Genomic DNA, 24,115 nt, shown 5'->3' on the forward strand with positions numbered 1-24,115 from the left:
ATGCCTGGTTATGCCGACGCTGATCTCACTTCTGATTCTGAACCCGAACTAGAAGATGAAACTGAAGAAATCGATGAGAGCGACTGCATTACACTGGAGAACATCCCTAATCTACAGCTGACCTTAGCTGAAGATGAAGACGACGAAGAATCCCTCGGCCTCGCAGCAGAGGAGCTGGAGCGTAAGATATCAGAAGCTAAATCTACTGTAATGTTTGAAGGCAGTAAAGACAGAGAAATTTGTTTATTTGTTTATTTAAAAGGATCCCCATTAGCTAACGCCAAGACGACAGCTAGTCTTCCTGGGGTCCAGACAAAACATACAAATTTCAAAACACAGACATAGAAAACACAATAATTACAAACTCAATTACCAACGATCTCAATCAAAAAAAAAAAAAAAAACAACAACTCTGACAGTACTTATTAAAATAAAAACATTAAAATAAGAAAAAACAGCATCCCTTCATGTATCACATGACAAAACCTCGCTCAATCAAATAAGATATTATGGTGTTGAGAATAAATACATTCTTAGTTTCTTTTTAAAACCAATTTTTCCCTTAATTTCATGAACCACAACTGGAAGATTGTTCCAAAACACAGTTGATCTATAGAATACAGTCCTATTCATAGAGTCAGACTTTGGTAGGGGTAAAGTAATCTGTCCACTATTCGCCCCTCTAGTGAAATATGAATGCATATTTGAGCAGTAAATTATGTTATCATAAAGAAATTTAGGAGTCTGAGTGTTAATAATTCTATGAAAATATGTTAATATATTAGCAGATAGTCTATTCTTGACCATCAGCCAAGCAAGACGTTCATGCATTTCTGCAACACTAGTTCTTGAAGAACAACCAAGAACCAGTCTTGCAGCCTTGTTTTGAGCCACCTGTAATTTACTTATAAGACAGTTCAATGCAGCAGACCATACAACTGAACAATAATCTAAATGACATAAAACCAATGTACAAACAACACGACTTAACAACTGTGAATTGAGAAACGGTGCACATTTACGCGTTATGGCAACAGCTCTACCCATTTTGGCCACAACCTTGTTGATGTGATCAGACCATGACAATGTGCAATCAAGCCAAAGTCCCAGAAGCTTCACTGTTTTTACTTGCTGTATAGTTTGACCATTTACTTGTATATTCATTTTAAGATTATCTGATAATCTATACTTAGAACCAAATATTATACTCATTGTTTTTGATATATTTAGAATAAGTTTATTTGTTTTGATCCAGTTATATAATTTGCTGATCTCACAAGACAGAACCTGATTAAGGTCTGAGCATGTAGGGGCTGCGTAATAAAGAGTAGAATCATCAGCAAACATAGTCAATGTAGCCTTACTGAGTGCATATGGCATGTCATTAGTAAAAATTGAAAATAAAAGGGGTCCGAGGCAGCTTCCTTGTGGGACTCTACAGTCTAGGGACTTACTACAAGATAATGCACCATTAAAATAAACTCTTTGCAACCTCTCAGTGTCAGGCAGGGCTCTGTCTTCCCTTTTTTTTTCCCTGTGTTTTCCCTGTTTCCTTGCCCCCTTGTGGTCTTGTCTGTCCTCCCTTGTCTGTCCAGGTCCGTGTTAAGTGGCTGCACCTGTTTCGGCAGCCCCTCCTCCCCGCCTCCTCTCACACACCTGCATCTCATCACCTTCCAATCAACGGATGCATTTAACCCCGGCTCTTCTCTCCAGTGGTCGTCAGATCGTCTGCTTACCTCCGTGGTATTGTGTGTTCCTCTGCCAGTCTTCTGATCCCCTGTGTCTTTCTCGGTCCGCTGACCTGTGCTTTGCTTTTTGTTTTAGGAGCGTCTCGCCCTGTGGATAGCCCTCAGCCCAGCCTCGGTTGTGAGAGGAGTTGGAGCTCAGATTCTTCAGAGCGTGTTTTTGCTCTCGCTTTGTGTTGCTCCCGTTTTTGTGGACACCCTTAGTTGAACTGTACAGAGTGGTTTTTGTGCTCTCGCCTTTTGTTTTCCCGTTTTGGTGGACACCCTTAGTTAATAAACCCTTTTTGTTTCTGCCTGCCTGTGCCCTGTGTGATCCCTGTAGCCTTCACTTTGAGTTCGCCTTCCTCTGGTCTCAGGGTGTTCGTACACCTAACACTCAGACAGATAGCTTGTAAACCACTTGATTGCAGAGGAAGTAAAACCATAACTAATAAGTTTGGAAATCACATCAAAGGCAGCACTGAAGTCAAGTAATATTGTACCCACTAGCATCGAATCATCAATTGATGTTAACCAGCTATCTGACATTTGTGTCATTGCAGTGCAGGTGGAATGACCAGACCTATAAGCGTGTTGGAACATTGTAGTTAAATCATTGTGAGAAAAGTAATCTTGCACTTGCTCAAATACAATCTTTTCCAATAATTTAGTCAGAATAGGCAAAATGCTAATAGGCCTACTATTCGGACCACAGAAAGTTGATTTTGTATCTTTGGGTAAAGGAATGATCTTGCCCTCCTTCCAAAGTTTTGGACACACACCACTCATCAGACATCTGTTGAATATGTGACAGATTGGTTTAGAAATATGCACAGCTGATAATTTCAACAGCCTACTATCCAAATTGTCTGTACCAGCAGACCCACCAACAGTCAAAGATCTCAGCAACATTTCCACCTGCACAACATTAACCCGATGAAATTCAAAATGACACTGTTTATCCTTCATTATAAATTTTTTTATCAGCTCATCGGAGTTGGAACCAACAGTACAATCCATTTTCTCTCTAAGTTTAGAAACCTTATTAACAAAATAATCATTGAAATAATTTGCGATCTGTGTTGGCTTAGTCAAATAAACTCCATTCAATTCAACAAAAGAAGTACATGTCGATTTTTTCCCCATGATTTCGTTGAGTACATTCCACATTCTCTTACTATCTGTACCACTATCTGAGATTCTCTTTTGAAAATATTTTTTCTTTTTCACTCTGTTCACCTTGGTCACATGATTCCTTAAAGTACAATAAAGTTTTCTGTCTTCAAGAGAGCCAGAAAGAACAGCAACCTTTTTAGCCTCATCCCTTTGAGCCATCAAGCTCTTTAAATCAGTATCAACCCAGGAGCACTTTTGGCTTTAACTGTAAATTTCTTTAACGGGGCATGATTGTTAACAACTCTCATAAAATGATCCATGAATAAATTAAGGGAGGTATCCACATCATCAATGGCACATACCAAATCCCATTTAATGTTATCCAATTCATTTAGAAAATTAAATGCCCTATAAGTTCTTTTCATGATGATTTTAGGACAGGCTCTAGGTAGCTTTGTTCTCCTGGAGACAGCAACGCAGTTGTGGTCACTAAAGCCAACTGTTACAGAAACGGGTGTTGAGCACATATCAGGATTATTAGTGTAAATATGATCAATACATTTTGATGTTAAAGATCCTGTACTATTACTAGAAATTCTTGTGGATTGATACATTAATTGAGATAAACCACAGGTGTCTGTCATAGATTTAAGCTTATTCTTCAGAGGACAATTATCAGCTAGCCAATCAATATTTAGATCACCCAGCCAGTACAGCTCTCTGTTTTCCTCAGTCACTTTGTCCAGCACATTACATAAACTATTTAAATACTCTATCCTGGCACTCGGTGGCCTATAACAACAGCCAAGAACTATTGGTTTTACATATGGAAGTTGTACCTGTAACCATAACACTTCAACATCCTCAACCATTAGGTCGTGTCTTGGTTTCACAGGAAAATGATCACGTATGTAAATGGCCACGCCACCTCCAAACCTGTTTCGATCATGTCTATAAATTGAAAACCCTCCTATATCAACATCTGAATTGTCTATGAAGCTGTCCAGATGGGTTTCAGAAATCATGAGTATGTCTATTTTGTTTAATTGCAAAAATAGAGAAAGGTCGTGAATTTTATTCCTCAGACTACATATATTAATATGTGCAAGGATTAAACCTTTAGGTAGTTTATTTATACTGGTCATCTTAGTTGATGGTAAATAAGTCAAATATTATAAAAATATGTATAATCTATTTGAACATGTTGTACCATAAGTTGTTTTGTCATGATCAAGTAGGCTGCATCAGACTTATTGGTCTAGCACACAGACACACATGCATGTACACAAACACTACACTCGCAAAAAGATAAAATTGAACTTTAAAGCTCATTAGGCCAGTGAGTGACATTGTCCAGCCCTGGGAGTGATGATCAGTTTATCATACTTCAAGCTCACTTTATCTCCTCTCTCTCTAGCAGCTTTCAACTTCGGCCACAGCTCTTTCCTCCTCAGTTGCACAGTTTCAGAGAAATCTTCGTTAATATAGATCTTAGTGCCCTTTAATTTCTTGGCAGAAGAAAGAATCAGCTCTCTGTCTTTGATGCGAAGAAGTTTGACAACAATTTTCCTTGGCCTTCCCCCCTCCTGGTACTGACCAAGCCTCTGGGCACGCTCAATGTCCATATTTGTTCCATCTAAGCCCAAGTCTTTAGAAAGCATTTGTCTCACCTTTTTCTCTGATTCACTCCAATTCTCTCCTTTCTCATCAGCAATGCCATTGATTAAAATGTTTGTTCTCCTGCTCTGGTTTTCAATGTAGTCCAGCTTAGTGAACATTGCATCCAATTCCTGCTTGGAAGTAGTTATGGTTGTCTCAAATGCCTTTATCTTTGCCTCAATCTCAGAGCATCCCATCTTATTCTCATCAAACTTTGCTTGGGTAAATTCCAAGCTGGTCTTCAGCTCCTGTACATCTCTGATAACGCCATCCAATCTTTTGTCAGTTCCATCCATGATCAGCTGAATGAAACATTTGAAGTTGTCCTACTGCTGCAGTAGCATATCCTTATAGATCTGGTGCTCTCTGCTGCTCCATTAACTGGGAGAGTACACTCATTGTGACCACAGCATCCTCTTCACAAGGGGATGTTTTAGCATTTTTAGGAGGCATGATGTATCTTACCAGGATGTACTGGAGGTTGATGAAAGTTGAAAATGTTGATGGTGACAGATCTGGTAGTTAGAGGCTTAGTAGGCCCAAAAGCCCATCAACTTGAGCTACAGCAACAAACTCAGCAAATAGATGAGATATCCACAATGTTGAGACAAAGTATAAATTAAAAGCAACTTGAGTCAGTTGACAACTGGATTTGAGAGTACTAGAAAGGATTCAGTAGATTTTTGTTAGATTCTAAGAGGCCAGATACTCAGAGGAAACTCCTGGCAGCCATGACAGTGACATTCACTTCATGTGGTAGTGTGGTAGAAATGGAGATGATCTGTGAATTCTCTCCTTGGGACACAACATACGGATGGATTCTTTAGCTGCCAAAGGAGGGTGGCAGGACATGAGAGTAACTGAACACCTTGAGGCGAACAGACATACAGTAGTTACTTCTTAGATGACTACATCCACCAAGAAGCCCCCAACGAAAAGAAAGCACCCCCGAACCTCTTATTTGATCGGTGGCAATGAAGTCTGCAGGAATACTTTCAGTCTCTTATGGGGTGAGTTTTCATTAACGTCCAACCTACGTCACGTTAGTGTTCATTCGAAGTCACATACAGGGATTACAAACTGTTTTTTCATGCTAGCTGCTATGGCTATACCTTACATTGTTTGTAGCTAGCTCAGTATTGTCGTTTTAAAATGCAAATGATATGCACATCGAAACTTCTGTTAGATCAGATGATCATATTATGAGCTGTAATGGGAGGTTTAGATATGGTAATGTGAGCATCTGCCATTCATTTGAATAATACACCAACCTGATGATGTGCTTGAATAGTGGGTCAATAACACACCTTTGGGTGCATGAATAAAGTGTTGACTGATGCTACTGTGCCTGTTAGCATGACCCATGATCTGAAACAAGGGTTTTCTGTCACAGCTTCGATGCTAACAGAGCAGGTGTGGTGCTTGCTAGAACTCACAGTGATGCAGAGCCTGTCCAGTTTCAGCTACTGCACCATCCAGGAGTTCTGCCCCCTGTTGACAGTCTTCCTGTCCTGTCCCCACCTGGACTGAACATTGACAGGCAGACCTATCTTTCTGAAAAAACCAGGCCTTTCTGTGCGGACGAGGCAAAAGACATCACATGCCCAGCGCCAAGGGTCACAGCACAGAAGAGTACGCAGAAGAAGATGCGGGTGTGATATCACCAAATATTGGTCTCTCCTTCACACCCTCTCCACAATGAGGAGCTCATTCAGCAACAGACTGATCCATCCCACTGCACCACAGAGTGACAGAATTGATTTTGTTTTATTTAATTTTAGAAAGAAGTATCTACATTTGCTCCTTCTAACTCTTCAGTATATTACCTTTCTTGTTTTTCATTTTTATTCAGGGGCTTTTTGTAACAAAAGAATTTCCATCTGATAACCACTGTTCAAACTACTATAATCATTTCTGTCCTGCAGGCTAACAGATACCAGATGTCACTGATAGCAGGACCAAACTCAAACTAGTTTGAGGAGTGCCTACATTCAAATGGCCACATCTTCTTCAAATATTTTCAGATTTCCGTGTGTTAGACATCGTTGGAAAACTTAGAAACTACACTTTCAGACTCTGTAAATAACTCAAAATGCCCCCCAGGAGACTTGTTGCTGGTTTTCTTGTGGCTGCTCACATATGATCTCTGTTCAATGAACGTTCTGATTTTCTGTTCATACGTAATTCTTTTCTTTTCACGACGCATCCTGCAGGTTATCAGACGTAAGACTAAAGTTCTCATTCTTATGGCAACTTCGACTCTCAGACACTAAATAGAATGACCATTGCTGACATTCTTGACATACTGAATGTTTTCCTGTCCTGCAGAGTGCATCATAGCACAGAGAGGCACTATTCAAAGTTACAGATGATCTGATTGCCTCAGACAAAGATTTTGTGTGCTTGTCTTTTTAGATCTGAGTGCTTCATTCGACTCCACTGACCATCACATCTTCTGACAGGAACTGGAATATTTAATTGGCATTAAAGGAACTGTACTGAGCTGGTTTAAGTCTTACTTGTCAGATCAATGTCAGTATGTTGATGTTAATGAAAAAACATGATGTTTGTGACAGTGGTTCTGCCAAAGAAAAGATTTGTTGTATTGCAGAGCTTCAGTGTCCTGAGGTTTCTGTGTGATGTGTGGACATTGATGGTTCATATATTGTGAATTTGGTTTGTGTGTCTCCATCAGTGGAGCTGACTCTGCTGTTGTTGTGATTTTAATGGTCAGACTGGGCTTCTTCACTGGAACTGTTCTCTTCTTTTGTGGAAACTTTCAGGTTGTTGAGGTGAACTGTTTGAACTTCAGGAGGAAAACTGGTGGAGACACAATGAACACATCAGTCAGCTGTGTGTGTGTGTGTGTGTGTGTGTGTGTGTCCTCAGTGAAGTGTATCAGTCTCTGCTGTAGCTTCCAGCTGCAGCAGTCAGTTCAGTTTCTGTTCAGTCTGACTGAGGGAGGTTTTTGTACGACTCTTTTTCACTGTGTGAACACCCACTGACTGTTGATGTAATGAAGACTCTGACAGTAGTAAACTCCTGAATCTTCAGCCTGAACTCCACTGATGGTCAGAGTGAAGTCAGTGTTTGATCCACTGCCTGTAAAACGAGCTGGAATCCCTGATGCTCGATTGCTTGCAAGGTAAATGAGCAGTTTAGGAGCTTCTCCATCTTTCTGTTGGTACCAGGATAAATAGTTCCCACCATAAACCTTGGGACTGGTCTTACAGCTGATGGTGACGGAGCCTCCCAGAGCAGAGCTCACTGCTCCAGACTGAGTCACTGTGATCTGACCTCTGGACTCTGAGGACACACACACACAAACATAAAACAGCGTCACAGTTTTGTTGTCTTCATTTCAGACGGACGGATGTTCGTAGAGGACTTTGACTCTCTGGACTTTACCTGTGAAGCAGCAGCAGAGGAGAGTCCAGATGAGGACGCAGGTCAGAGTCATGTTGTTGATGAGGAGGATTTCTGTGTCTTCTGTTGTGACGAAGGACAGCTGTGAGTCCTCCAGCGTTCAGCTCTCAGGACTATAAAGTGTCCCAGAGCACTGGAGCATGGTGCTGCTGATGCAAAGTGGCTCTCTATGTGCCATTTGCAACTGTTAATCATTTGCACTGAAACCTGACTGTTGTCATGGTTCAGCAGTGATGCCTGTCTGCTGCCATGGTTACTGGGCTGGGAGAGGGAAGTGAAGCTCTGAAGACCAGTTTCATCCAAAGATGAAGCGTCTTCAACATGTGTTCTCTGTCTCTGCAGTGGGTCGAGTCGCCCCCACCCTGACGGTGCTGCCCCCCTCCAGTGAGGAGCTGGAGCAGGGGAAGGCCACACTCATGTGTCTGGCCAACAAGGGCTTCCCCTCAGGCTGGAGTCTGTCCTGGAAGGTGGACGGCAGCAGCAGCAGCAGCAGCAGCTGGGAGGAGAGCAGGAGCCCCGGGGTGCTGCAGAAGGACGGCCTCTACAGCTGGAGCAGCACCCTGAGGCTCCCTGCAGACCAGTGGAGGAAGGTGTGCTCTGTGACCTGTGAGGCCACCCAGGGCTCCCAGACTCCCCTCTCAGAGACACTGAGGAGAGACCAGTGCTCCCAGTCCTGACCTGACTCACTGGGACTGTGCTGCTGGTTTCACTCTGCTTCTGCTCTCACTCTGCACTCTCTGTCTCTGTCTTTCATTTTTACAAATAGAAATATTCACTAGCTTGTTTCAACGTTTCAATATTATTTCAGTGTTTGCAGATAATAAAGACGTGTTCTTCAAATCACTTGTTTGAAAATGTTTTATTGTCAAAGTGTTTCCATAAATGTTCTTTTAATAGTGTCATTGATTCTATTTCATCCAAAACAAACCTGAATTTTCTCCCTGATGATTTTATAAATAATGTGTCAGATCATGTAATGTGTATCCATATACACTGAATATCAAAGGAGTTTAGAAACTCGCACAAAACATTTTTGATGAGTACAAACCAGTGATGGTCGTAGTCTAAGTCCATAATTTGTTGTGAGAACTGATGTAAATGCTTCTGTGACTTTGGACCAAAAGTCATGGTAGGACCATATCAAGCATAAATCATCCAATCATCTCTTGTTGCTCAAGTGTCTTCATGATGAGGACTGTCATATTGTCATTGTTTAGGTTTGTCGAAAGAATATGCACTGACCTTCAAGTAAAACTACAAAAGAAATGAAAAATATTTTCTACATCTGAAATGAATAGCAGTGTATCATCAGCATAAAGAGAAACCAAATGATTGTCATCTTAAATTTAACCCTGAAACTATTTACAAACTGCTTCTGCTGAAGATCCACAACCACAAAGACAAATGAAAGATGACAAAAGACTGAAAGTGTTACTGAATTACACACTCCATCAATCCTTTTGGTTCAATCATAAAATACATTTTTGTGACAATAGAAATAAACCAAATTAAGTAAAGATGTCATGTGATTAGTATTTTAACAACATAAATGAAATGTTATTGAGATAAAATTTTAGAATTAATTAATCACTTCTTGAGTGTCTGTGATAATTGGTCAGAGATAAAAGTACTGTTTACAAATTTAGTGTCGAAATGTGATTGTAGTCCATGGAATAAACAATTACTTAATATAAAAATATTGAGAGATGATTTTAATTTACATTTATTTTTAGTAAAAGCTTTAGTTTTAGTGTGAGTGCAGCTGTTGATTCAGATCAGTTCCTCTCCAGCTGAGGGAGGTTTTTGTACGACGTTGTTTCACTGTGTGAACGGGAAGCTTTGACCCTGCTGACAGTAGTAAACTCCTGAATCTTCAGTCTGAACTCCACTGATGGTCAGAGTGAAGTCAGTCCCAGATCCACTTCCACTGAAACGATCTGACACTCCAGACTGAAGGCTTGTAGCATAATAAATCAGGAGTTTAGGAGCTTCTCCAGGTTTCTGAAGGTACCAGTGGAGATAGCTACCAACACTTGAACTGGTTTTACACCTGATGGAGACAGTCTGTCCTCGAACAACAGACTGAGACTCAGGAGACTGAGTCAGGGTGATTTGTCCTGATGAACCTGGAAAACATGAACAAGAGGAGAAGGGTTATTGAGACAAATCCAGCTTGGAGAAAGACGATCACCATCAGAACAGAAGAGTATCATTTCTTTAACGTGGAGAATAGATGGAAGAAGGTAAATGCTGCTTGTTTCAGTGTTTCTCCATCACAGCAGAACATGACTGTGGTGAACCTGCTTCTGGCATCCTGAAGCCCAGGTTTCAGAAGAGAGTCTCACCCTGAACGAGGAGCCCCAGGGTGGCCAGCAGTAGAATCAGTGAGCTCATGATTGTGCTGCCGGTGTGTCGGTGGCTCTGAAAGGCCTGGACAGACACTGATCAACACTGGCCTCTTAACGGCTGGCAGCAGAGAGGCAGGACACATATGCAAACACACAGAGTCAGTCAACTGGAGCTGTCCTCAACACATCATGCTGTTTCCTCCTCACTGCTGAGACCACTGACGAACAAATCATCTTCACGTAGAGTGAAGAAACACAGGATGCTGTTTAGAAACTGCAAATGAATCTTTAAAAATTAAAAAAATAATCTGCTTGTGTCTAGACTTGTTTGTGTGTGTGTGTGTGTGTGTGTGTGTGTGTGTGTGTGTGTGGACTGGGCGGTTCCTCCTCAATCACGGCTCACCTCCAGCTGATCCTCACGCCAATCAGCCACCACAGCTGCAGCCGATCCATGAATCACCAGCCACAGGATAAATACTCGGTTCTCCTCACCAGTCGTCAGCAGGTTGTTGTTGTCAGAACCTTGTTAAGGTTTACGTTAGACTGTGCTTCATGATATTTTGTTCAGTGTTTCTGTAGACGGCCTTTGTCTATGTGTCCTTCTGTTTTCTGCAGTGGAGGTGTGGCCCGGCGGTGCAGAGGGCTGACGGCGCACCTGATGCTCATCCACTGATTTCTCCCTGCATTTAAGCAGCGTGGCAGCATTGTCTCGCTGCCAGATTGTTCAAGCTTCAAACTAGACTTTCCAGCCATTCCTGGTCTCTCTGAGTCTGATATCTTGTTGTGTATCTAGTCGCCTGTGAGCGTGTCTCAGTTCTCGTTGCCTTGTTATCGTAATTTGTTCTCCTTGTTTTGGTTTTCCTTGTCTTAGTTGTGCTTTTCGCTCCTACCTGCTCGACACGGTGTAGTCGACTTGATTCGGGCTGATTTTGTGGATTTTTTGGAGACTGTGTTTTGTTGGTTCACATGGTGGTTGTTTTGTTCTTATTAATAAACCGTTGTGTTATTGAACGGCTCCTGTCGTTTCCGTACTATTTGTCTGCCCCTTGGGTCCTACAGAGATACATTGATTTGGTAATCAGAACAGTTTAGCTCTCCTAGCGCCTTGTTCATTGCTCAAGATTTTGCCTTGTTTTCTCCCTGTGATCAGTCAGCTGTTCCATGAATTGGCACTTCGTTACTGTGATCAGTGTGTCTTTATCAAAAGGTGATGTCGCACAGTCCTTTAAAGTGGCCGTAAATAAAGCTCTTCTCAAAAAGCCTCCTCTTGAGCCACAGGTTTATCCAACTACAGACCTCTATCTAACCTTCCCTTTCTCCCTAAAATCCTTGAGAAAGCAGTCGCCAATCAGTTGTGTGACTTGATACATAACAGTAGTTGAATTTGGAGATTTAGAGTGTAACATAGCACTGGTTAAAGTGACAACTGGACTTCAAATTGCCTCAGACAAAGAATCTGTGTGCTTTTTAGATCTGATATCTTCATTTGACAATCGACATGAAAGGAACTGAGCTAAGCTGGTTTAAATCTTACTTTTGTGTGTCTCCATCAGTGGAGCTGACTCTGCTGCTGTTGTGGTTTTGATGGTCTGACTGGGCTTCTTCACTGGAACTGTTCTCCTCATTTGTGGAAACTTTCAGGTTGTTGAGGTGAACTGTTTGAACTTCAGGAGGAAAACTGGTGGAGACACAATGAACACATCAGTCAGCTGTGTGTGTGTGTGTGTGTGTGTGTGTGTGTGTGTGTGTGTCCTCAGTGAAGTGTATCAGTCAGTTCAGTTTCTGTTCAGTCTGACTGAGGGAGGTTTTTGTACGACTCTTTTTCACTGTGTGAACACATACTGACTGTTGATATGAAGACTCTGACAGCAGTAAACTCCTGAATCTTCAGCCTGAACTCCACTGATGGTCAGAGTGAAGTCAGTGTTTGATCCACTGCCTGTAAAACGATCTGGAATCCCTGATGCTCGAGTGCTTGCATAGTAAATGAGCATTTTAGGAGCTTCTCCATCCTTCTGTTGGTACCAGTGTAAAAAGTTCCCACCATAAACCTTGGGACTGGTCTTACAGCTGATGGTGACGGAGCCTCCCGGAGCAGAGCTCACTGCTGCAGACTGAGTCACTGTGATCTGACCTCTGGACTCTGAGGACACACACACACACACAAACATAAAGCAGCGTCACGGTGTTGTTGTCTTCATTTCAGACGGACGGATGATCGTAGAGGACTTTGAGTCTCTGGACTTTACCTGTGAAGCAGCAGCAGAGGAGAGTCCAGATGAGGACGCAGGTCAGAGTCATGTTTTTGATGAGGAGGATTTCTGTGTCACTTTCTATATACACAATATATAAAAGGGAGTAAAGCGTTTTTCAGTATTGCACATTGAATTGGATAAAAAAAAAAAAAGTATGCAGCAGTTTGTGAAATAATGGAAAAAGCATAAAATGATGTACAGGGAATGGAGAATTGCACATGGTTCAAGTCCAGTGTTTTCCACTATTGCACATTGGTTAAAAAATGTGTAGGAGTATAGAGAATACAAATATGTACGTTTATAGACTTGATACAAGAAGAAACAAATGTAATATTGAAGATGAAATGGAAATTTGTACTAGATATTGCCTGAGATGTAATGTACAGACTGAATGCAGCAGTCTACTGCTGAAGGTGCTGCTGAGGCCCCCCCCCCCCCCCCCCCCATCTCATGCAGGGGTTGGGATGGGTCCGTGATTGATGTCAGCTTGGCTAACATCCTCCTCTCACCCAGCTGCTCGATGGTGTCCAGAGGGCAGTCCAGGACAGAGCCAGTTCTCCTGATCAGTTTGTTCAGTCTTTTTCTGTTCCTCTGAGAGCTTCCACAGCCCCAGCAAACCACTGCATAGGAAACTGCAGATGCCACCACCGGGTCAGAAAACACAGTGTTCGACATACTCCAAAAGACCTCAGTCGTCTTAGCAGGTGGAGACGAATTTGGCCCTTCATGTACAGGACATTTGTGTTGTTTGTCCAGTCTAGTTTGTTGGAGAGGTGAATACCCAGGTATTTGGAATCCCCCACAATCTCAATGTCCAAGACCTGGATGTTCACCAGTGTCGTCGTTGGTACCTTCTTGCGGAAATCAATCACCATCTCCTTGGTTTTGCTGGCCACACCAGTCGACAAAGTTGGTTATGAACTCCCTCTATTCCAGTTCGTTCCCCTCTGATATGCATCCAACGATGACCGTATAATCAGAGAACGTCTGGATGTGGCAGCTGTTGGTGATGTGTCTGAATTCCGATGTGTAGAAGGTGAAGAGGAAAAGAGAGAGCACTGTCCCCTCTGGAGTCCCCGTGCTGCAAACGACCACATCGGACACACAGTCGTGAAGCCACATACTGTGGTCTGTTGATGAGGTCGTCGATGGTCCATGCAGCCATGTGGCAGTCAACTCCAGCTCCGTCCAGCTTCCCTCTGACGAGTGATGGTTGGATTGTGCTGAAAGCACTGCAGAGGTCAAAAAACATGACCCTCCCCATGTTCCCAGTATGCTCCAGATGAGAAAGACATTGATGGAGCAGGTAGATGACTGCATCCTCTACATCAATGCCTGGACAATATGCAAACTGTAGGGGGTCCAGGTCGCTGCTCACCAGGTGATGGAGGTGGTTCAGTGTGATCCTCTCATTTGTCCTCATCAGGTTTGGAAGTAAGGGCTACTGGCCTGAAGTGGTTGGGCTCTCCGGGATGTGCAGTCTTTGGGACTGGAATCACACAGGAAGTTGTCCACAGGGCTGGAACTCTCTCCAGACTGAGACTCATGTTGAAGATGTGCAGGATGACCCCGCACAGCTGATCTGCACAGTCCCAGAGCAGTCTGGAGCTGATGCCATCCGGGCCTGTAGCCTTCCTCGGCTTCATCCTCCTGAGCTCCCTCCTTACAGACACAATGCAGTCAATCACACAATGATCTGACTGACTCGTACATGGACTTAGATCACTATGATGATGCAGCTGGTCAGAAGAAGAAGAGACGAATCAGAGGGACAATCCCCTTTATTTGTCACACAGATACATGCATCATGCCCACACACGCCATGCACTGGTGAAATTTGACCTCCGCCTTTAACCCATCCTGGTCGTCCTTCTTCCGTGGCAGACCAGGAGCGGTGATCAATGGATCAATCACTCTATCAGAACATTGATGAACAGTCAGTGATCATTTAAATGTTGATTTGGTTTGAGGACTCTGGATACATTTTCTTTCAGAACATCTTGTTTAATTTATGTGAGAACAATTTAAATTTGACTTTCAGACAGATGTAAAAATATAAACATATAAATGTGATGAATTCTGATCAATTGTTTTACTGTTTGATAAATATGAGATGAAATAGTTCATTCTATTAAAAACTGGAAGTGTTCACGTTGAGTTTGTTGTGTTCAGAGTCAGAGAGCCGTGTCTCTCTGCAGTCAGAGGTTTTTGTACGACGACTCAGTCAGTTTGTATCACTGTGGTACACGTTCGGTGGAGGAACCAGTCTGGACATTGGAAGTAAGTTCAGTTTTTGATGGATTTTATTAATTTGTCTGAAACTTTTTCTTTCCTGGACATAAATTTCCTCTGGAAATTGAAGTTTGTGATTTTACAGCTTCTATTTTCTCTCAGTAGTTTTGTAGAAAGTCTAAAGTGCAGTTTTGTGTTGAAATGAAATCATGAATGTAATTAGTACAATGAGTCGGTGCAGAGGAGAAGTCACATATTTAAATCTTTAGATGAAAGTTGAAAGTTGAGTTGTTGGAGTTAAAGTTTGTCAGACAAAGTCAGAGAGCCGTGTCTCTCTGCAGTCAGAGGTTTTTGTACTACGACTCAGTCAGTTTGTATCACTGTGGTTGACTTTTGGTGGAGGAACCAGTCTGGACATTGGAAGTAAGTTTCTTCTCAAATATTAAATATCGTTTCATCAGATAAAGTTTGAATTCATGTGTCTGAACATTTGCAGTAGCTTAAATTTTCCATTGGACTGATCAAAATCACTTGAAAGATTCAATTTTTTGTCAGTTTCTGCTGTTTGACCTTGAAGCTGAACTCAAAGCAGCTTCACTGAACTTCTCTTTAAACCTTTCATTTGTGAAATGTGAACAGCTTGAACTGTAGGAACGATGAAAGAACAACACTCGTGCTTTTCAAATGTTTGTAGATTTTGATTTTGATTCTCATTTTAAACCGTTTTTAATTTGAGTTAAAATCATTTTGAATCCTGTGAATGAAGATAAAAATGTTGAAAAGCCTTTAAATCTCTGATCTCCTCAAACGGCTCAAAATGGCTTTTTGAAATAATGCTGACAGTTCTCTGATGGTCGTCAGTTATTGTTGGCTGATAATATCGTTGGATCTCATTCACCTCTGAGAGTTCGGACAGTAAATGTTTTTCTATAAATGTTTCAGGACTTTGAACGAAGTCACAGACAACTGAAAATATATTCAAACTCTTCTTGTTTTCTTCAAATGGTCTAAATTAAAATCCATCAAAGAGCTTTTTGTATTTTTTAATGTAAATCTGATTGTTTTATTTGCAGTGCAGTTTGATGTATTTCAGGTCATATGAGGACTCTTTCTGTGCTGATGTGCATGAGAGGTTTCTTAAAGGGAAGTGAAACAATGTGTGAGTGAGTGACTGGTGGAGCAGAAAAACCATCTGACAGAAACTCCTTAAAGGACAAAATCAACTCTCACACAGTAAAGGTGTCCAAGTGTTTGACTGACAGCTGCGTGGTCCCTGTCCTCTAAACCGATCGCTGTCTCCTAGGTGACGTCCGTCCCACCCTGACGGTGCTGCCCCCCTCCAGTGAGGAGCTGGAGCAGGGGAAGGCCACGCTCATGTGTCTGGCCAACAAGGGCTTCCCCTCAGGCTGGAGTCTGTCCTGGAAGGTGGACGGCAGCAGCAGCAGCAGCAGCAGCAGCTGGGAGGAGAGCAGGAGCCCCGGGGTGCTGCAGAAGGACGGCCTCTACAGCTGGAGCAGCACCCTGAGGCTCCCTGCAGACCAGTGGAGGAAGGTGGGCTCTGTGACCTGTGAGGCCACCCAGGGCTCCCAGACTCCCCTCTCAGAGACACTGAGGAGAGACCAGTGCTCCCAGTCCTGACCTGACTCACTGGGACTGTGCTGCTGGTTTCACTCTGCTTCTGCTCTCACTCTGCACTCTCTGTCTCTGTCTTTCATTTTTACAAATAGAAATATTCACTAGATTGTTTCAACGTTTCAATATTATTTCAGTGTTTGCAGATAATAAAGACGTGTTCTTCAAATCACTTGTTTGAAAATGTTTTATTGTCAAAGTGTTTCCGTAAATGTTCTTTTAATAGTGTCATTGATTCTGTTTCATCCAAAACAAACCTGAATTTTCTCCCTGATGGTTTTATAAATAATGTGTCAGATCATGTAATGTGTATCCATATACACTGAATATCAAAGGAGTGTAGAAACTCGCAAAAAACATTTTTGATGAGTACAAACCAGTGATGGTCGTAGTTTAAGTCCATAATTTGTTGTTGACAGTTGATGTAAATGCTTCTGTGACTTTGGACCAAAAGTCATGGTAGGACCATATCAAGCATAAATCATCCAATCATCTCTTGTTGCTGAAGTGTCTTCATGATGAGGACTGTCATATTTTCATTGTTTAGGTGTATCTCAAGAATATGCACTGACCTTCAAGTTAATCTTCAAAAGAAATGAAAAATATTTTCTACATCTGAAATGAATAGCAGTGTATCATCAGCATAGAGAGAAACCAAATGATTGTCATCTTAAATTTAAGCCTGAAACTATTTACAAACTGCTTCTGCTGAAGATCCACAACCACAAAGACAAATGAAAGATGACAAAAGACTGAAAGTGTTACTGAATTACACACTCCATCAATCCTTTTGGTTCAATCATAAAATACATTTTTGTTGCGATAAAAATATCTAAAATGTATTAAATGTGTTATATATGCGATTAATATTTTAATAACATGACTGAAATGATTTTGAGATAAGATTTTATAATTTAATTAATGTGTTTTTGAGTTTCTATGAAAGTTGGTCAGAGATAAAACTTATTTTTACAAATTTAGTGTCTAAATGTCATTGTACTCCAGGAAATAAACAAAACCTTTTGTGATATAAAGTATATTTAATCAAAAAATATTGAAAGTTAATTATTATGAACCATTAATTTTTAGTAAAATCTTTAGTTTTAGTGTGAGTGCAGCTGTTGATTCAGATCAGTTCCTCTCCAGCTGAGGGAGGTTTTTGTACGACGTTGTATCACTGTGTGAACGGCCAGCTGTTACTCTGCTGACAGTAGTAAACTCCTGAATATTCAGCCTGAACTCCACTGATGGTCAGAGTGAAGTCAGTCCCAGATCCACTTCCACTGAAACGATCTGAAACTCCAGACTGAAGGCTTGTAGCTGTATAAATCAGGAGTTTAGGAGCTTCTCCAGGTTTCTGAAGGTACCAGTGGAGCCAGTTACTAACACTTGAACTGGTTTTACATCTGATGGAGACAGTCTGTCCTGGAACAACAGACTGAGACTCAGGAGACTGAGTCAGGGTGATTTGTCCTGATGAACCTGGAAAACATGAACAAGAGGAGAAGGGTTATTGAGACAAATCCAGCTTGGAGAAAGACGATCACCATCAGAACAGAAGAGTATCATTTGTTTAACGTGGAGAATAGATGGAAGAAGGTAAATGCTGCTTGTTTCAGTGTTTCTCCATCACAGCAGAACATGACTGTGGTGAACCTGCTTCTGGCATCCTGAAGCCCAGGTTTCAGAAGAGAGTCTCACCCTGAACGAGGAGCCCCAGGGTGGCCAGCAGTAGAATCAGTGAGCTCATGATTGTGCTGCCGGTGTGTCGGTGGCTCTGAAAGGCCTGGACAGACACTGATCAACACTGGCCTCTTAACGGCTGGCAGCAGAGAGGCAGGACACATATGCAAACACACAGAGTCAGTCAACTGGAGCTGTCCTCAACACATCATGCTGTTTCCGCCTCACTGCTGAGACCACTGACGAATAAATCATCTTCACGTAGAGTGAAGAAACACAGGATGCTGTTTAGAAACTGCAAATGAATCTTAAAAAATTAAAAATTAATCTGCTTGTGTCTACACTTGTTTGTGTGTGTGTGTGTGTGTGTGTTTGTGTGTGTGTGTGTGTGTGTGTGTGGACTGGTCAATTCCTCCTCAATCACGGCTCACCTCCAGCTGATCCCCAAGCCAATCAGCCACCACAGCTGCAGCCGATCCATGAATCACCAGCCACAGGATAAATACTCGGATCTCCTCACCAGTCGTCAGCAGGTTGTTGTTCTCACGACCTGTTAAGGTTTAGCTTTCCCAGTAACTTGTTTGTTGCTCAAGTTTAAATCTCACTTTTCAGATCATTATCACTTTGTTCATGTTGATGATGATTATTCTGTGCACCACAAAGGTTCTGTGCTTGGACAATCACTGTGCAACCTATGTGTGCTTCCTTCAGGCAATATTATGAGGACCGACTCCAGAAATTTAATTTGCTCAGCAGATGATGCCCATTTTTATTCATCAATGAAGCCAGATGCAACCAATCAACCAATCAAAGTTTATTAAACTTCGAGGATGTCTCATGGACATAAAGATCGATATGACGTCCAACTTTCAAACCAATTCAGACAATCTAGTACACCCATTTGTTTGGGCCATGGTCTTTGATGCTGAACTTAGTTATAAAACTTCATAACTGGAGCGAGAGCTTTCAACTGTCAAGGTCCTGTCCTGTGAAACCATCTTCCAGGCTCGGTCTGGAAGGCAGACACCTGTTCAACGTTTAAGAGAAGCCTTAAAATTTTCCTTTCTGATACAGCTCATAGTTAGGGCCGGCTCAGGCTTGTCTTGGACAGGCCCCTAGTTATGCTATTATAGGATTAGACTGCCAGGTAACATCCCATGATGCACTGAGCTACTCTCTCCCTCTCCATCTTTATGGACTCATGTCCCATTAATGCATGTTAACAACATGGCTTCGTCCACACGCTCTTTGTGCTTTCTCGTGTTGCACCACAGCCATCATCAAACTCATCCTTCATTTTGAGCTCAACTATGAACCTGTGAAGTTTTGTGACGGCATCTTTTAAGGTTGTGACACTATCGAGTTGACAAAACCTGTGCAAAAAACAGAAAGCCAGAAAAACACCTGACAAATGACTGAAAATCACCTCAGTGGTAGTTCCTGCTACAGTAGGTGTCTCCAGGACTCTTGTTGACCAGGGATGCTTGTTAACTGATGGCTCAACATTCTGCTGCCTGTGCTGGTGTCATCTCTGTATCAGGGTCTATTCGGGTCAGATCTAGCTTTTCTTGAGTCCCTGTCAGATTTGACCTCTCTTTTTTTAAGAAAGGAATTAATTCCTGTCGGCCTCTGGTAGGTTTACCACAAGTCTGATGCAGATCAGGTCCAACTTTCTGGACCTGTAAAGACACAACAGTTTGTTCGGTGACATGTACTGTATGAACTGTGGCCCAGAAAACATGATGTTTGTGACAGTGGTTCTGCCAAAGAAAAGATTTGTTGCATTGCAGAGTTTCAGTGTCCTGAGGTTTCTGTGTGATGTGTGGACATTGATGTTTCATATATTGTGAATTTGGTTTGTGTGTCTCCATCAGTGGAGCTGACTCTTCTGCTGTTGTGGTTTTAATGGTCTGACTGGGCTTCTTCACTGGAACTGTTGTCTTCATTTGTGGAAACTTTCAGGTTGTTGAGGTGAACTGTTTGAACTTCAGGAGGAAAACTGGTGGAGACACAATGAACACATCAGTCAGCTGTGTGTGTGTGTGTGTGTGTGTGTGTATGTGTGTGTGTGTGTGTGTGTCCTCAGTGAAGTGTGTCAATCAGTCAGTTTCTGTTCAGTCTGACTGAGGGAGGTTTTTGTACGACTCTTTTTCACTGTGTGAACACATCTTGACTGTTGACGTAATGATAACTCTGACAGTAGTAAACTCCTGAATCTTCAGCCTGAACTCCACTGATGGTCAGAGTGAAGTCAATTCCATTTCCAGCTCCACTTCCACTCAGTCTGGAGGAGATTCCAGAAAATCTGTCTGATGTTCGGTAGATCAGAAGTTTAGGAGCTTCTCCAGTTCTCTGGTGGTACCAGGCCAGGTAGTATTGCGAACCAGAGTACTGAGCAACCTTTGTATTGGCTTTACAGTCAATAGAAACAGTTTGACCCAGCTGCACTGTTTTGGCTGCAGGCTGAGTCAAGACCACATCTTGTCCATCAGACCCTGAAGAAAGAGAAGAAACACTGGACATGAGATGGTGAGGTGAAACTCAGCTACTGTCCAAATGATGTTCACATCACAGAAAAATGATTGTCCTCACCCTGAGTGAAGCAGAGGAGAGTCCAGATGAGGACGCAGGTCAGAGTCATGTTTTTGATGAGGAGGGTTTCTGTGTCTTCTGCTGTGATGAAGGACAGCTGTCAGTCCTCCAGCGTTCAGCTCTCAGGACTATAAAGTGTCCCAGAGCACTGGAGCATGGTGCTGCTGATGCAAAGTGGCTCTCTATGGAAATGCTCTGACTGACTCGTACATGGACTTAGATCACTATGGTGATGCTGCTGATCAATGGATCAATCACTCTATCAGAACATTGATGAACAGTCAGTGATCATTTAAATGTTGAATTGGTTTGAGGACTCTGGATACATTTTCTGTCAGAACATCTTGTTTAATTTATGTGAGAACAACATGAATTTGACTTTCAGACAGATGTAAAAATATAAACGTATAAATGTGATGAATTCTGATCAATTGTTTCACTGATTGATAAATATGAGATGAAATAGTTCATTCTGTTAAAAACTGGAAGTGTTCACGTTGAGTTTGTTGTGTTCAGAGTCAGAGAGCCGTGTCTCTCTGCAGTCAGAGGTTTTTGTACGACGGCTCAGTCAGTTTGTATCACTGTGGTTGACTTTTGGTGGAGGAACCAGTCTGGACATTGGAAGTAAGTTTCTTCTCAAATATTAAATATCGTTTCATCAGATAAAGTTTGAATTAATGTGTCTGAACATTTGAAGTAGCTTAAATTTTCCATTGGACTGATCAAAATCATTTAAGACTCAGACTCTTTAAACGTTTCATTTGTGAAATGTGAACAGCTTGAACTGTAGGAACGATGAAAGAACAACACTCGTGCTTTTCAAATGTTTGTAGATTTTGATTTTGATTCTCATTTTAAACCATTTTTAATTTGAGTTAAAGTCATTTTGAATCCTGTGAATGAAGATAAAAATGTCGAAAAGCCTTTAAATCTCTGATCTCCTCAAACGGCTCAAAATGGCTTTTTGAAATAATGCTGACAGTTCTCTGATGGTCGTCAGTTATTGTTGGCTGATAATATCGTTGGATCTCATTCACCTCTGAGAGTTCGGACAGTAAATGTTTTTGCATAAATGTTTCAGGACATTGAACGAAGTCGCAGACGACTGAAAATATATTCAAACTCTATTTTCTTGTTTTCTTCAAATGGTCTAAATTAAAATCCATCAAAGAGCCTTTTTAATGTAAATCTGATTGTTTCATTTGCAGTGCAGTTTGATGTATTTCAAATCATATGAGGACTCTTTCTGTGCTGATGTGCATGAGAGGTTTCTTAAAGGGAAGTGAAACAATGTGTGAGTGAGTGACTGGTGGAGCAGAAAAACCATCTGACAGAAACTCCCTAAAGGACAAAATCAACTCTCACACAGTAAAGGTGTCCAAGTGTTTGACTGACAGCTGCGTGGTCCCTGTCCTCTAAACCGATCGCTGTCTCCTAGGTGATGTCCGTCCCACCCTGACGGTGCTGCCCCCCTCCAGTGAGGAGCTGGAGCAGGGGAAGGCCACGCTCATGTGTCTGGCCAACCAGGGCTTCCCCTCAGGCTGGAGTCTGTCCTGGAAGGTGGACGGCAGCAGCAGCAGCAGCAGCAGCAGCTGGGAGGAGAGCAGGAGCCCCGGGGTGCTGCAGAAGGATGGCCTCTACAGCTGGAGCAGCACCCTGAGGCTCCCTGCAGACCAGTGGAGGAAGGTGGGCTCTGTGACCTGTGAGGCCACCCAGGGCTCCCAGACTCCCCTCTCAGAGACACTGAGGAGAGACCAGTGCTCCCAGTCCTGACCTGACTCACTGGGACTGTGCTGCTGGTTTCACTCTGCTTCTGCTCTCACTCTGCACTCTCTGTCTCTGTCTTTCATTTTTACAAATAGAAATATTCACTAGATTGTTTCAACGTTTCAATATTATTTCAGTGTTTGCAGATAATAAAGACGTGTTCTTCAAATCACTTGTTTGAAAATGTTTTATTGTCAAAGTGTTTCCATAAATGTTCTTTTAATAGTGTCATTGATTCTGTTTCATCCAAAAAACAAACCTGAATTTTCTCCATAATGATTTTATAAATAATGTGTCAGATCATGTAATGTGTATCCATATACACTGAATATCAAAGGAGTTTAGAGACTCAGACAAAACATTTTTGATGAGTACAAACCAGTGATGGTCGTAGTTTAATGCCATAATTTGTTGTTGACAATTGATGTAAATGCTTCTGTGACTTTGGACCAAAGGTCATGGTAGGACCATATCAAGCATAAATCATCCAATCATCTCTTGTTGCTGAAGTGTCTTCATGATGAGGACTGTCATATTGTCATTGTTTAGGTGTGTCGAAAGAATATGCACTGACCTTCAAGTAAAAGTATAAAAGAAATGAAAAATAATTTCGACATCTGAAATGAATAGCAGTGTATCATCAGCATAGAGAGACACCAAATGATTGAGATCTTAAATTTAAGCCTGAAACTATTTACAAACTGCTTCTGCTGAAGATCCACAACCACAAAGACAAATGAAAGATGACAAAAGACTGAAAGTGTTACTGAATTACACACTCCATCAATCCTTTTGGTTCAATCATGAAATATGTTGTTGCAATAAAAATATACAAAATGAATAAAATATGTTATATATGTGATTAGTGATTTAACAACATGAATGAAATGTTTTGAGATAAATTTCTGTGATTTTCTTAATGAGTTTGGAGTTTTTATGAAAGATGTTATAAAATTTATGTTCACATATTTAGTGTCTAAATGTCATTGTACTCCAGGAAATAAACAAAACCTTTTGTGATATAAAGTATATTTAATCTAAAAATATTGAAAGTTAATTATTATTATTCATTTATTTTTAGTAAAAGCTTTAGTTTTAGTGTGAGTGCAGCTGTTGATTCAGATCAGTTCCTCTCCAGCTGAGGGAGGTTTTTGTACGACGTTGTATCACTGTGTGAACGGGAAGCTGTTACCCTGCTGACAGTAGTAAACTCCTGAATCTTCAGCCTGAACTCCACTGATGGTCAGAGTGTAGTCAGTCCCAGATCCACTTCCACTGAAACGACCTGAAACACCAGACTGAAGGTTTGTAGCTCCATAAATTAGGAGTTTAGGAGCTTCTCCAGGTTTCTGAAGGTACCAGTGGAGAGAGTTACTAACACTTGAACTGGTTTTACATCTGATGGAGACAGTCTGTCCTAGAACAACAGACTGAGACTCAGGAGACTGAGTCAGGGTGATTTGTCCTGATGAACCTGGAAAACATGAACAAGAGGAGAAGGGTTATTGAGACAAATCCAGCTTGGAGAAAGACGATCACCATCAGAACAGAAGAGTATCATTTCTTTAACGTGGAGAATAGATGGAAGAAGGTAAATGCTGCTTGTTTCAGTGTTTCTCCATTACAGCAGAACATGACTGTGGTGAACCTGCTTCTGGCATCCTGAAGCCCAGGTTTCAGA

General features: G+C 41.7%; 3 pseudogenes across 3 annotated transcripts; all 3 read left to right on the forward strand.

The window, feature by feature from the left end:
* LOC143335228 (Ig kappa-b4 chain C region pseudogene) lies at positions 1–8,696 on the forward strand (annotated as a pseudogene).
* A 6,051-nt stretch (positions 8,697–14,747) lies between these two features.
* On the forward strand, positions 14,748–16,561 carry LOC143335033 (Ig kappa-b4 chain C region pseudogene; annotated as a pseudogene). 2 transcript variants are annotated; one of them, XR_013078389.1, is made up of 2 exons: positions 14,748–14,808; positions 16,064–16,561. The product of XR_013078389.1 is annotated as an Ig kappa-b4 chain C region pseudogene, transcript variant X2 (transcript). The 2 variants fall into 2 exon arrangements; XR_013078388.1 differs by lacking the exon at positions 14,748–14,808 and adding an exon at positions 15,125–15,183.
* Positions 16,562–21,258: 4,697 nt separating this feature from the next.
* LOC143335034 (Ig kappa-b4 chain C region pseudogene) lies at positions 21,259–22,603 on the forward strand (annotated as a pseudogene). Its single transcript, XR_013078390.1, has 2 exons — positions 21,259–21,291; positions 22,106–22,603. The product of XR_013078390.1 is annotated as an Ig kappa-b4 chain C region pseudogene (transcript).
* The last annotated feature ends 1,512 nt before the right edge of the window (positions 22,604–24,115 follow it).

The sequence above is a fragment of the Chaetodon auriga genome, chromosome 17 (genome assembly GCF_051107435.1).
Source record: "Chaetodon auriga isolate fChaAug3 chromosome 17, fChaAug3.hap1, whole genome shotgun sequence".
NCBI classification, from domain to species: Eukaryota; Metazoa; Chordata; class Actinopteri; order Chaetodontiformes; family Chaetodontidae; genus Chaetodon; species Chaetodon auriga.